Genomic DNA, 11,803 nt, shown 5'->3' with positions numbered 1-11,803 from the left:
TATTTATTCATGAGATATACAGAGAGAGAGAGGCAGAGACACAGGTAGAGCAGGCTCCATGCAGGAAGCCCGATGCAGGACTCGATCCAGGGACTCCAGGATCAGGCCCTGGGCTGAAGGCAGCCTCACTTAACCGCTGAGCCACCCAGGGGTCCCTGGGAAGGGATCTTAATTAAGAAATTTGCTGTAGTATATATAAATCACTGCATATGCATAATCACTGCAAGTATATACTTTGTCATCATTTGAAATTTTTGTTAAAAAATCCAGCAGGAGTTAGTGAGGCAACCCAGAAATTAGCAACAGCTGGAAGCTGATACCACTGTCAGGTGGTATCCTGTGCTAGAAGCTGGGTATGGCTGGTCTAAGCTGGATCCAAGGAGGAGATATGGCCCCTGTTGGTGTTATCACCAAAGGCAAAAATAGAAGAGAAGAGATGCTTTGGCTTTTCCCTTCCCTCACCCTCCAATCTCTCAACAATGCATCCCTCTGGTCAAATCCATTAGGAGGACAGTTAATAAATGTATTACTTTCCTATTGCTGCTGAAAAAAATCAACTCAAACTTTCAACACACAGTGACATAAATTTATTATCTTAAAATTCTGAAGATGAGAAGTCCAGAATCAGTTTCACTGGGCTAACGTCAAGGTGTTGAAATGACAGGTTCCTTCTGGAGGCTCTAGAGGAGAACCTGTTTCCTAGCTTTTTCCAGCTTTAGAACTAATTCCCTGCATTTCTTAGCTCACAGTCCCTTCCTCGACCTTCAACGTCAGCAGTGTAGCATCTTCAGATTTCTTTCTCCCCGTTCCAACTTTTTTAAAAAGATTTTATTTATTTATTCATGAGACAGAGAGAGGGGTGGGGCAGAGACACAGGCAGAGAGAGAAGCAGGCTCCATGCAGGGAGCCCAACATGGGACTGGATCCCTGGTCTCCAGGATCACGCCCTGGGCTGAAAGCGGCGCTAAACCGCTGAGCCACCCGGGCTGCCCTGTTCCAACTTTCTGCTTCTGTTGTCACAACTCCTTCTCTGACTCTACTGATTATACAAACCCACCTGGATGAGCAAGGGGAACCTTTCCATCTCAAGATCTCTAGTTTAATCACATCTGCAAAGTCCCCTTTGCTCTATAAAGAAATATATTCACAGGTTCTGAGGATTAGGACATGGACATCTTTGGAGAGTCATTACTCCATCTACCACATAAGGAAGACTGGGAGGTGTCACCTGTAGGGCTCAGACCCCCTGGGGTACAGACATAGAAGGGATTGGAAAAGGAATGGATCTCAAAGCAAAAGACCCAAAATAGGCACTCTTTTAGAGAAGAAGTTCTCTAAATTTTCACTATTGCAATCTTATACAAAAGACTCCATTTCTTTGTCTTTCTCTCCCTGAATACTATCTATTAATGAATTATTGTCTTCATCACATCTCCTCCCCAGAATAGAATAGACAATGCTGCTGAAATGGAAACAATTCATGGGAAGACAATGATAACACAATTTTTTCTTCTGATTTTGAGTTTGTAGAAACTGAGTGGTTTTTTTTTTAATATCATATTTGAAGTTTAATCTTTCACTTATTCCTTCCTTTCCAAACTATATAGGTGTGCTTTTCCCATTTGGTTTTGCTAAAGAGGAAAAGGAGAAATCTCCACATATTGTGATCTAAGACATTTAAAATCTTTCATCAAAAGACATGCTATCACAACAAGAAGACTGGATTTCCTAAACAGAGGTGGATCCCAAAAATGTGACCTGCACAGAACCTTAATATCTCTCTGTACATGACCTTCTTACCTCCCTATCCAGGTATCCAGCATTACATCTGCCTGCTATCAACCCACCATCTCCAACCAAAAGCAGTGCTCTAATATTTAACTTTAGATGTTGGCCCCTGAGGAAAAGGGACCTTGGCAACTACCATGGTTGCTTTGCTTAGGTCAGTTTTACTGTTTATGTACAACTGAAAGACCATAACCCAAAAAAAGTTACTGACATCTTACTCATTGATCATGCCAAGCATGAGGTAAGAAGGTCATGTACAGAGAGATACTGAGGTTCTGCATGGGTCCAGTTGGAAAAAAAAAAAAAAAAAGGAAGGTCAGGTAATGGCTAGTCTTCAGAGTAGAGGAAATCTGTCTCTTGCATTATTCATTATTCATTGATATCATTGTCTTGCATTATTCATTGATATCAAGAGTGGCCATGAGGGCCCAAAATGTAAGACTGTCAATTAATTGTAAATGTTTAAGAAAAACTAGAATGAAAACTCCATGAGAGCAGGAAATCTGATGTTCTCGTTTGCCATAGAATCCTCAGCACATAGGACAGGCCAACCTCCATTGAATGCTATCTCAATACTCATTGAATGAATGTATTATTTAATTTAACTTAAAAATCATTTGCTATGACATTACTCCTTCTGGGCTGAAAATCTATAAACTTTGCTCATTACTACAACTTATTTTTTCTTTCCCCAAATCATGTATATAGAAAAATTCAAACATACAAAAAGTTGAAAGAATAGCAAGATGAATATTCATACACCTGCTAACTAGTTCAATAATTATTGATGGTTTATTATATTTATTTTTTCAATATTTCATTTATTGATATTTCTAGACAGGCATGTGTACCAATTAAAGTTCAGAGACCCAGAACCACCATGTGTCTATATATCTTCATATGTATATTTGTTTTTATATATATTTAAGGCCATTATCTTCACATCTGATGCTGGAGTTTGAAGTCCACAGGGCAGAAGTCAGAAGGGAAGATTGATGTAAAATGGAAGAGATTAATCCAAATCCTGCAAGGACGTACAGATGGCTACTCCTCAGAGAACAGCAGAAGCCTACAGTTGGCAGACTCAACTGCCTCCAACCTTGATGAGGCAGGTGTCCTGCAAAAGCTGGCCATTCCTCATGGGGCTGAATGCACACACCTTGCCCAAGAGCCAAAGAAGATGAAGGGACATCCAAGGGAAGGTGGACTGGTTGGAGGCCCAGATGCTCATTCATGTCAACGAGGGAAGAGGTCCATCAGCTGCTCAGGGATGTGCAAGACCTACAGAATGGCAACTGTGTCCTTGTGCCCTCAGAATCTTCCAGAAATGTCCCTTGTGGCCCACAGAACCAGTAACACACAAGAAAGGTGATCCTGGGAAACAGGTCAGCATAGCCATGCAAACACATTACAAAGCCAACATCTCGAATTAAGCTTCAAAAATGCTACCATTCCACCTCTAAATTGTTCAACTTGCGTCTCACATTTCCCTTCCAAAATGACGGAACAGCATCTGAGAAATTATAATGGCAAATGTTCAGCTTTCATGAGTGGTATGGATTAAGTGTTTGAAACAAGCCCTAGGCACTGTTGCAGGTCAATTTTACTCTTTTATGATACAGTATCTTCTGTTTTCTAAAGATTTTGTTAAATTCACCTGGCCTGGTCTAGCACTGAGCTTTACTTTGCTCCACAAAACAATAGAATATGATTTTCAGAATCATTCTGACCAATACCAAATGGTTGTTTTCTTCAGGAAAAAACAAGTTAGCATAAAATTTCTGATGGGATCCTGCCTCCCAACTAACAGCTTGAGTTTTAAAATGAATCCTTTGACAAATGGCTTTTCTCCTGTTCTCAAGCTGCTATGAAAAAAAAATCTCCATTCTGAAAAAAAGAAAACATTCTAAATGTTTCTTCTCGAAGATCTGTAGTATAGCTTACAAAATATCGCTCTCTCTTGTTTTGTTTTAGAAGGGGTTCAGAAGAAGTGTCCCTTTGGCGTGTGCCACTTTGGCATGGGGATTATTTTAAATTGAAGGCAATCAAGACCGAGCAGACTCAAGAAAAACTTTCATCTCTCCTCTAAATTATCTAAAAGAATTTGGATAGGGGCCGTAGCCCAGAATGAGATCTATTACCAAGAGATCACATTTTTATCTTAATGACCTATCCACATGGCAGGTCAAACATCTGATTACCAAACATCTGATCTTCTCAACTTCCTGTGAATTGCCCTCTTCCCCTTGGAAGCCCCAGGCCCCATCCCTTTCCTTAGCTCAATATGACATATAAGCCTCAGTTGTCCAGCTTGTCCTCAGGTCTCATATTTTTAAGGGGACCCCTACATACATAATTAAATTTGTTTCTCTCCTGTTAATATGTCTTATGTTAATTTGATTATGAGACCAGTCAAAAAACCTAGAACGGTAGAAGGAAAAATCTCCCCCCTCCCACATTTTCTTTTCTTGGCACTCCTTGGGTGGGTATTGCTGGAATGAAGACTAAACCTGTTAAAAAAATATATGTATTGTCTCATTAGAATCAGACTATCCTTTCAGCTGCTGAAATTTGAGTTGAATTAGGAACAGCAGATGAAGAATTTGTAACCAAGCAAAACTCCATAGCAACAAGTAATTAAAGTTGATTATAATTGTAAGACATTTACTCAGGATTTTTTTTTAATTCTTAAGAAAAATTCAATAAGAAATAACATCTCAGGATTTCAAGGCACATAAGTTGGCAACAAGTAAAAACCATTCATGTTAGGTTCAGTCATTCAAAAAAATGGGTGCATATTTTCAGCTTGATAAAAACCTTTACTTCAAGAACTCCAATGCAGTCAGCTCCCCAGTGAAGCCTGGGATGAATTCCACATGTATGTTTCTAATCTGTGTGCAACCCCGAGTGGATTCTTCTCTAGTGACAGCTCTATCCCTGGTGGTTTGGTTTCCATACTAGTCCACAAAAGCTTGTTTTACCCACATACACCCAAATTACAGCTCTAATCATACTATTTCAACTACATCTAGCTGCATTGTTTCATGGAAAATGAATCTTGAATTCCAAGTTGCAATGCCAAGAACACATCTTCCCTGAACCCCAGAGCCAGAACAAGCAACTGTAGTGGGTTTAAATTTTACTTAGTAAAATATAACTCTAGATTAGCACTTCCCAAAGCATCCCTTGGAAAGTTCCCCAAAACAGAAAGGGAGGGGAAGTCCAATCAAATAAGCTTAGGGAATTGTAAAGGAGGAAAGATAATTTTCCCCCTACCCTTCTCAGTTCTTTGTTGAGGCAGCTAAATAAAAGACGGATGAACAGAGAAAAACAAACTGAAGTTGACTAATATGTATACCTCATATAAATGAGATATACCCAAGGAAAAGTGAGCAACTCCCCAGGTGGCCTAAGATACCATCTTTAGCTAAGATACCATCTTTAGCTAGAGGCAAAAGGAAGAAAGATATGAGCTGGGGTAGGAGAGGCCAGTCACAGACAGGTTGCTAGGAAAGCCATGGTAAATGAGGGCAAGGATGTTATGCAGGTTTGACTGGTGACTTCTCCACTGAAAGAAGTTTCTGGTGACTTGGAGCCATCCTTCTCTTCCTGGTACTGAGAAAAAGACACTTAGACAAATGGAGATTTCCTTTATACATGGTCACTTCCCCTTTTAAAAAAAAGGTAATTTCAACTCCATATTCAGAGTTTTTCCTGGGTCTGCTATTTCTCAAAATAATCAGCTCAAAATAATCCTTATGCCAAAGAAATATATTTTGGAGTACCATGTTCTGCTGCCCTTCAAAATGCTGCACACCCTCTCTGTGTCTTCAGAGACTTCAGTTCATATTAGTATATGTTAGAGAATGATTACAGTAGACAATTTTGATGATACAGACACATTTTATTTAACACTCCGTGGTATGAGCAGTCTCCATGGCAAGAACTGCAAAATGAGGCAGATGGCAGGAAGCTCTCATAGAGTAAAGGATGAGGAGCCCGGGCCTCCTCTGTTGTCCTTCAGCTGGAACCAGATGCCAACATCAGTCTATGATTGACCCTGTCCCAGTTGAACCTTCAGATGAGCACTCAGCCTCACACCTGGCTGACAACTCAAGTGCAACCTGTGAGGGACGGGGAAACAGAAGGCCCAGCTAAGCCACACCCAGACTTCTGACCCATAGGAACTGTGAGATAATAAGTTGTGTTGTTTTAAGCCACAAAACTGAAGTAACTTGTCACACAGAAACAGATACGTAACACAACAGCATTTGGAAAACTTCTGCTTCCCAAACTTGGGAAGTCCCAAGTGCTGACTTCCCAAACATATATACGGTATTAGTTTTCTAGGGCTGCCATAACAAATTTCCAGAAACTGGGTGGCTTAAACAACAGAAATTGGTTCTCTCACAGCTCTGGAGGCTGGAAGTCTGAAATTAATGTGTGGGCAAAGACATGCACTCTTTGAAACCTGAAAAGGGATCCTTCCTTACCTCTTCCTGTCTTCTGGTGGTAGTTGCAGTCCCTGGTGTTCCCCGGCTCATGGCTGCATTACTCCATTCTCTACTTCCACCTACGCAGGCCCTTCTCTGTGTGTCTGTCTGCACATGGCCATCTTCTCATAAGAACACAAGTCATACCGGATGAGGAACATCCTACTCCCACACGACCTCATCTCAACCACATCTACAGTAACCCTATTTCCAAATAATTCAGAGGCACTGGAGTTCAGACCTCACATATCTTTTTTTTTTTTCTTTTTGGTGGTTGATAGGGAGGGAAGGACCAAAAAAAAATCAAGCCATAATAAATACAAGGAGGCTTTTAACTACATGATGCCATTCTCTGAATTAAACAAGCTTCATCTGACCATGATTTCTTTACAGTGAGTAAAGGTTTATGTTATTCCTGATCCATGTGTGACTGATTAGACACAAAACAAAAAGTGAGAATTGTCAGGGATGTCAATCTCTTGTAAAACCCGATGATGCATAATGTAGAATAAATGCCTCAGCCAGATGACCTTTATAATATTTCCAGTTGACACAATTATTTCTCAGTGGAGGAAGGTGGCAGAGCATGAAAAGGATAGCATTTTGTTTGTACCACTGATGTGAGTAATAGGACAGCTGGGAAGTTTATGGACCTGGGCGATGACAGTAGTTTAAGAAGAAATACAATGTTTGATGTAGTTTCCACATGAGGATTTTTATAATGGTTACAAGATACCCTCAGATAATGTTCCAAAATCTACTTTCATAGCTCCTCCCTGGCAATGTGCCTTTTACATACATGTGTAACATGTGTCCATGAACTAATGGATCAGCATAGCAAGACCAGGAGTGCCAAGCAGCTTGGGCAGGAGATGTGCTTGGAGAGTGTTGTGGTCCTCATATTCAGATGAGCAAGGGGAGGCCTGGGAATGAGAAGTGTTTCAGGGTGTCATGGGAATGACCCACACATGGTCATTTCCAAGTGTTAAAACCATGTTGCCTGGTTCATGGTCTTGGACCTCTGTCCTTTAATATAATGCCTTGAACAACAATAGCAAAAGGTGTGTTATTAGGGGATGGAATCAGGAGTAGGGTAATGTTAAGCCACAAAGGGAAGAGAGACAAAGAAGGGAGGATCTACATCTCTCTGAAAAAAGTCTAAGCATATGGGAAAGACGTTGTCTGCAGCCCCTCTTCTCCTCTTCTTCCTCACAAGGCAAAGGCTAGAGTGGGTATGTGTGCAAGATGTCCTCAGGAACCTGAATCCCTTTTTGAACATTACAACAGCAACAGGCAGAAACATCCTAATCAAAAGGCAAGAACTAATTGGAGAAGAGGAATCTTAATTAGCTTGCCCATCAATATCAAAACTCTAAAATGTTATTCATTAGGCAAGTACCTTGGTGCGTGAGCAAGGATTAAGAAGAATCTCAGTAAACTGGATCATCGAGATATGGTCTCCCAGACAAGCACTGCTGACTTTATCTACTTTCTCTGATCATTAAAGACCCTCACCAGAGAAGCCCATTGATGCACCAAAGCACAACGTTTGAAAAAATATGTGCAAGGTCTGCTCAAGTTTGTACGGGCTGCAGTCTGGTCATCAGGAGACTGGGCCCTGGTTGCTGGTCTTTGTGCAAGCAGCTGATGTTCTTGAGCAAAGCCCTGCAGCCATGACCTAATGGGCTCTGGTTTCTTGTATAAAATGAGATGAACCAAATGTGATAATGTATCACACAACCCCCTGCCATAATGGTCAGCCCAAAACAACTTGAACAATAAAGAATGGATCGGCTCTGGAAGTGCAGGTATAGGACCAGCCTGGGCTGAACTGAACTGAACTGGCCCTGGTTCCATGCCTCAGATTCTCTTAGCAATGCCTTCTGCTCTCTGTCAACTTCATCTTTGTAGAAGAAAGACCCATAACACAAGAAGACATATCCAGCAGCTTCTAGCACGCTCTTCCTTGCTTGTCCCTGACTGGAATGGATTCACATGCCCATTTCTGGAACGGTCACTGGGTGGTCCAGCCGGCTGTGGACACTCTGCCCTCGGTTTCCAGGAGGACAGAAGACTCCTACTCTGAAGCTCACCCAACTCCAAAGACCCAGCAAACTTTATGAAATGACATAAACAAGTCAAAACTTTGAAAGATGAAGGAAACCAGATTGCAACATAATATTAAGGAGAAATAATTTAACAAGTCAACCCTGGATCTTCTAATGATACTGCACACACCCTGAGGACCCATATCTATTGGCTCCCCACAACCTCAAAAGGGTGTTACATGCAATTGTCATTTTTCTCTATGATAGCTTTATGGCTACACACCTTTCCTCAAGATTCATGGTGCAGTTACCCCTTCCTAAAGTAGAGGAAGGTGGAGGCTCTGGTCTGCATCTGTTGCAAACTTTTTAGTGTATGTGGCTGCATGTGTTTATGCATACTTAAGTGCCTGGGTGTGTGGATGTGCATGTGTGTTGTGTTTCTTTCTTAGAATCAAGAAGGAGCATTGCCCAATAGTTATTGGCCAAACAACTAAGGCATCTCGTATTTGATTATACTAAACAGCTTCTCTCTACATTAAATTTTTAAAGTAATTTTCAGATTCCAGGTCAGAATTACATAGACACATTTTGTAAGTTTATGGCAGGCCACAGTCTCTTATAAATTTACAAATGAGACACAATTGTTGGTTTGATAATGATTATATGATTTATTTTATTGCTTTTAATTATAACCTTTTGTGTCAAGATGGTAGTTCATATAATAATAAAATGTTTCATTCAGCTGAAAAACTGAGGTAGGCTCCCAGAACAATTGTTTCTGTTTAATACAGTCACGATCTTTGTGATAGTTATTTTGGCAAGAGCTTGACTTCAGGTATCACCTTTGAGCACATAGGACAGTTTGATGTGGCTCAGATACATTTGCTCCAATACTTAGCAATGAATATGCCAATGCCCTTCAAATGGGCTCTTCAAACATCAGCAGGAGAATAGAATCCTCGAATCTTAGTTTTTTTGGCGCATTACCCTCATTGACCAGGTATGTCACCAAGGTGAAATGATACTTGAAAACATTCCCGAGTAAAAATAATTTGATGTTAGCAAAATACAAGTTGAATCACAAATCCTTTGCTTCTAGATAAATACATTTTTCAGTGATTTTTCCATGCTGTCTTCTTCAGAACAATGATGCCCACAGACTTCTTGGGCTAACATTACATGTGGCAGCCAGTATGGTCATGTTATTCAAACTTGGGGACTGAGGAGTGAGCTGCCCATGCAACTGTTATATTCTGGTTGCTTAAGAATGACTGGCTATAGCTAAGGGTTTGCTGTTATTCTTTTAAATTTTTTAAAAGATTTTATTTATTTACTTGAGAGAGAGAGAGAGAGAGGCCATGAATTGAGGGGCAGGGGCAGAGGGAGAAGCAGATGCCCTCCTGAGCAGGGAGCCTGATACCAGGCTCCATCCCAGAACCCCAGGATCACAACCAGAGCTGAAGGCAGCACTTAACTGACTGAGTCACTCAGATGCCCCAGGGCTTTGCTATTAGAGTGGAGACCAATAAAAGAAAAGGCACAATGAAACATATTTTAAATACATGTCTGACACTGAGATGGACGGACATGAGCTAATGTTGATTAAAACGTATCAGAGGGAAGCATGGACTGCTAAGTGCTAGGTTACTGGTCCTCAGAGGATTATATTTCATGTTCACAAGGACAGTATTTGTAAGCATTGTCCTACAGATGAGTCAGAGTTATTACACATCCTATACCAAGTAGTGTAAAATAATATTTACAGAAATTACAGGCTTTGAGCAGTCAGCTTCTTGCAAGAGAGGCTCATGTGAGTGGAGGGTGTGTGCTTTGACCAAATAGTTCCACTTGTAAAGATTTTGTATTTTTTTATTTATGACAGACAGAGAGAGAGAGAGAGAGAGAGGCAGAGACACAGGCAGAGGAAGAAGCAGGCTCCATGCAGGGAGCCCGATGCAGGACTCGATCCCCGGTCTCCATTATCACACCCCAGGCCGAAGGCGGCACTAAACCGCTGGGCCACCAGGGCTGCCCAGTAGTTCCACTTCTAGATGATCTTCCTAAGGACACCATCAGATACTCAAAATGTATATTTAAGTGAATTTAATTCCTTGCTATTTAGTTAGTTCAATTTTAAAATATTAAATATGGGAGTGCCTGGGTGGCTCAGTTGGTTAAGTGTCTGCTTTTGGCTCAAGTCATGATCTCAGGGTCCTAGGATTGAGCCCTGCATTGGGCTCCCTGCTCAGCAAGGAATCTGCTTCTCCCTCTGCCTCTTCCCAGCTGGTGCTCTCTCGCTGTCTCTCACTCTCCCTCTCTCTTTCAAATAAATAAAATCTTTAAAATAAATAAATAAAATATTAAATATCTTGCTATAGAAGATTGATTGGCTTCCTCAAACTATAGAATAGTGTGCTGCTGTTAAAAATAATTACCATACTATCTCGTAGCATGAAAATGTTTATAAAGTAATTCATGTTTTAGGTTTCTAGGGCTATCATAACAAATTACCACAAATGGGTGGATTAAAACAACAGAAATATATTGACTCACACTCACGGAGGCTGGAAGTCTGAAACCAGGGTATCAGCCAACATGTCAGCAGAGCCATGCTTCTGACCAAGTCTCCAGGGAAGACTCCTTCCTTGCCTCTTCCAGCTGCTGGTGGTTCCAGACATTCATTGTCTTGGGGCTACATGACTCCCATCTCCACCTATGTCCTCACACGGCTTTCTCCCCTATGTGTCTCTGTGTTCTCTCCTCTTTGAAAGGACACCTGTCATTGATCTAGGACCTACCCTAAAATCAAGATGCTCTCATCTTGAGATCCTTAAATGAACTCCATTGGCAAAGACCCTTTTTCCAATCAGGTCATATTCATGGGTTCTGGGAAGATATGTCTTTTGGGGGAAGGGGAAGGTACAATTCAATCTATTACAATTAGTCAGAAAGGCAGTCTATAAACTTTACGCAGTCCTACCTCAGCAATGTACATATGTACAGCCTGTAATACGCTGTTAGAATGGGATTGGGGAACCAATGTGAATGTGAAAAGGCCCCACCACTGCTTTCCTATGCAGAGTTAAGAGAATGAAGGAGTCCTGGAAGCCAGAAGTCCCCAGTCAAGGTGTTGACAGGCTTGGTTCCTTCTGGAGGCTCTGAGGGAGAATCGAGTCCAGGCCTCTCTCCTAATTCTTGGTCATTCTGGCAATCCTTGGCGTTCCTTGGTTTCCTAGGCACAAAACTCCAAAGATTGCTCCGTCGTCATATGGACTTCCTTGCTCTGTCTCTGTGTCTCTGTTTCCCCATAAGGACACCAGTCACTGGCTTAGGATCCATCTGAAACCAGCTTCACCTCGTCTTAACTAATTACACCTGCAAAGATCCTATTTCCAAATAAAGTCATATCCTGAGGTTCTGGATAGACATGAGTTTTGAGGGAACATTACTGAACCCAGGGCAGCTGGCATGGGG

The 11,803-nt window shown here is 41.3% G+C and overlaps 1 long non-coding RNA gene across 1 annotated transcript; it reads right to left on the bottom strand.

The window, feature by feature from the left end:
* Positions 1-5,671: 5,671 nt before the first annotated feature.
* Positions 5,672-6,423, bottom strand: LOC140616524 (uncharacterized). Its single transcript, XR_012016988.1, has 2 exons — positions 6,282-6,423; positions 5,672-5,912 (listed from the first exon to the last, which is right to left on the bottom strand). It is a non-coding gene; the product is annotated as an uncharacterized lncRNA (long non-coding RNA).
* Positions 6,424-11,803: the final 5,380 nt, after the last annotated feature.

This window comes from Canis lupus, chromosome 24 (genome assembly GCF_048164855.1).
Source record: "Canis lupus baileyi chromosome 24, mCanLup2.hap1, whole genome shotgun sequence".
In the NCBI taxonomy this organism is placed as follows: domain Eukaryota; kingdom Metazoa; phylum Chordata; class Mammalia; order Carnivora; family Canidae; genus Canis; species Canis lupus.
This window is presented reverse-complemented; position numbering and strand designations above follow the sequence as displayed.